The sequence below is a fragment of the Nyctereutes procyonoides genome, unplaced genomic scaffold (genome assembly GCF_905146905.1).
Source record: "Nyctereutes procyonoides isolate TBG_1078 unplaced genomic scaffold, NYPRO_anot_genome, whole genome shotgun sequence".
NCBI lineage: Eukaryota > Metazoa > Chordata > Mammalia > Carnivora > Canidae > Nyctereutes > Nyctereutes procyonoides.
The window spans coordinates 1454106-1457111 of NW_026575125.1; positions in this window are offsets into that span (position 1 = coordinate 1454106).

A 3006-nucleotide genomic window follows, 5' to 3' on the forward strand; every position below is an offset into this window, starting at 1 on the left:
TGTTTGGCTGCCGAGTTCTTGTTTTCTGTCCTTCCCACTGGCGACCAGGAAGCAGCACCGGATAGGTCTACCAGTGAGGAGGCTACGCGGCTTGGTGGGCGTTGAACACAGGCCGTCCTGCATGGGGTTGCGTGTCCGTTGAGTGTTTGTGGCCTCCGCTCCATGCCGAGGGTCCCGGAAGTTGTTGGGGACCAGATGGGCACCTGTCACCTTCCCTAGGAAGACATGTTCTCATTGGTGCCATTTGGAATGAAATGGATGATGAACACGTAACATAAAGTAGTCACACAGTTAGGGGATGGACACCACCCAGGTGACAAGAGGAAACTGCTTAGTGTTCAACCTTCTTAGTATAAGAATATTTGAATGATGAGCACTTACAGGCATGTGTTTTGGGGAAGGGGAGGGCAGGGATTATACGCAGAAACATTTGATTGATTGATGATTGATTGGTTGATTGACTGATGGCTGAAGTCTAGTTGACACAGTGTGACATTAGTTTCAGGCAGGGAGCTTATCTCCTGAGGGAATCACCAGGGCCCCCCAGGAGGGCCTGCCTCCCTGCTAAAAATCAGAGAAAAATCAGAATATACTGGACTCTGCATGCCTGTTAAGGAAGGAAAGAATGATTTTGACCAGAGTGTGTAAAAAGCAACGCTCACCTGCTCCTCCCGGGAGCTCGAGCGTGCCTGGTGGTCCACGTCTGGAAGATTACCTTCACGCTGGTGTGGAGTGAAGCCTGGAATCTAATTTTACGCAGGTCCAGAGGATGGCGACCACCACGGGAGCCAGAGTCTCATTTCCGTTTTCCTAACGAACACTTGCAAAAAATAATCGTACTCCCCTGCCGAACCCAAGTCCAAATGGCGAACCCAAGTCCAAATGGCGATACGCGGCACTTTGCCGTTGCAGGGGGTAGGGTATGGTCGAGCTCATTGTAGAGAGGGAAAAAGAAATCACATGCACACACATGCACACATGCACACATGCACACGCACAAATACACAAGCTCACTTGTTGGAGTTTTGGCCAAGAGGGGAAGTGTGGCCGCAGAGGCGCACACGGGGAGCATGTGCACGTAGCTCACGGTGAAGTCCCCACCAGCCAAGGACGTAGCAGAAGCTGGGGTTCTGTGGGGGGTGAACTGGGGCAGACCCTCCCCTGCAATCTTCAGAGGGAACGTGGCCCGGCCCCTCCTGGACCCCAGGTCTCCGGCCTGCAGAAGGCCCAGAGAAACAGAATAAATGTGTGTTGGTGAAGCCACTGCGTTTGTGGGATTCTGTTAACGCAGCTGGAAGGAACTCATATGGACGCCACCACACGCCGGGTACGTGTGTTCCTAATTTAGAAGAGAGGATGGGGAACCCACTGAGCTTCCCTAGGGACAAGGTGGTGAGGAGGGTCAGGATTCATCTCCGGGCACGGAGGCTCAGCTCACAGCTTGGCATCTGCATTTCCAGCTGCGCGTTTCCAGCTCTGCAACCTGAAGCCAGTTGCACGACGTCTCGGGGTTTAGTTACTCCTTTAGTATGAGGAATCCATATAATCATGGGCTCTGCTTCCCCCAAATGGACAGAGGTTGCATGGCTTGACGTGTGACAAGCATTTCCAGTCGTGCCTGGTAGGTAGCGAGGGCTGCAGTTGAGACGGGGGGGGGGGGGAACCCCACAAATAATTTTTTTTCTTAATCTAAATAGAATTAGGATCGTTGCAATATATGGGGTATTTCTTAGAGTCAGCAGGAAACGTTGAGACCATGAAATCCAAACTGCAGACACGAACTAAAAACCCGGAGGGTTCGAGAATGCAGGTTTTCTGAATCCATAGAGCTAGGTGCAAGGCTTCCCAGCTGAACTACAGTTCCCAGCATCCTTTGCAGGCATGATGGTCATGTGACAGCTCTGGCCAATGGGAGGCCACCTCTGTCCCCGGAGCTGCAAGACCCTATTAATTCCCCCAAACTTGCACCTGTCAGCGTGAAGACCTTGTTTCTCCACGAGCATTTTTGCATGCAGGTGTCGCCATGCACGGATGACGTTTGCGGCGACTCTGGGAAGATTCTCCTGTTTCTTTGTGTAGGAAATCCACTATAAATGTGATATTCTGTGAAAATCCATCATATGTATAGAATTGCATGGATACAATGTATCATATGTGTATATAGGTGTGTGCATATATATCCACACATTCTGTACAAATACCGTATAAAATAAATACATGGAATATACATGTGTATAAACACTTTATACATTATATATAATTTTATATACATATTGATGTGGTGCAGGGGTGGCTGACCTTTCTTTCTTTCTTTCTTTTTTTTTTTTGTGGCTGACCTTTCGATGTGCGTGGAATGTGTGTGCATTCCATGTTTGATGCGGAATCGGACTTACAATTTGCATTTTTTTCCCCTGACTACCAAGAGGATTGTCCGTTTTGGAGACTTCGTAACGGGAGCTGTCTGTGCACCATTATTTTATCTTGAATTGCATAATTCAGTGTAGACTGGGTTGCTTTGGCTTCCAGAGGATTTTTTTTCAAAACATTTTATTTATGGGGGATCCCTGGGTGGCTCAGCGGTTTGGCGCCTGCCTTTGGCCCAGGGCGCGGATCAAGTCCTGTGTCGGGCTCCCGGCATGGAGCCTGCTTCTCTCTCTGCCTCTCTCTCTCTCTCACTCTGTCTATCATGAATAAATACATAAAATTTAAAAAAAAACCTCTATATAGGGATGCCTGGGTGGCTCAGGGGTTGAGTGTCTGCCTTATGCCCAGAGCATGATCCCACAGTCTCAGAATCAAGTCCCACATCGGGCTCCCTGCATGGAGCCTGCTTCTCCCTCTGCCTGTGTCTCTGCCTCTCTCTCTCTCTCTGCCTCTGTGTGTGTGTGTCTCTCATTAACAAAAAAATTTTAAAAAATTAAAAAAATTATTTATTTATTTATTCATGAGAGACACACAGAGAGAGGGAGGCAGAGACCCAGGCAGAGGGAGAAGCAGGCTCCATGC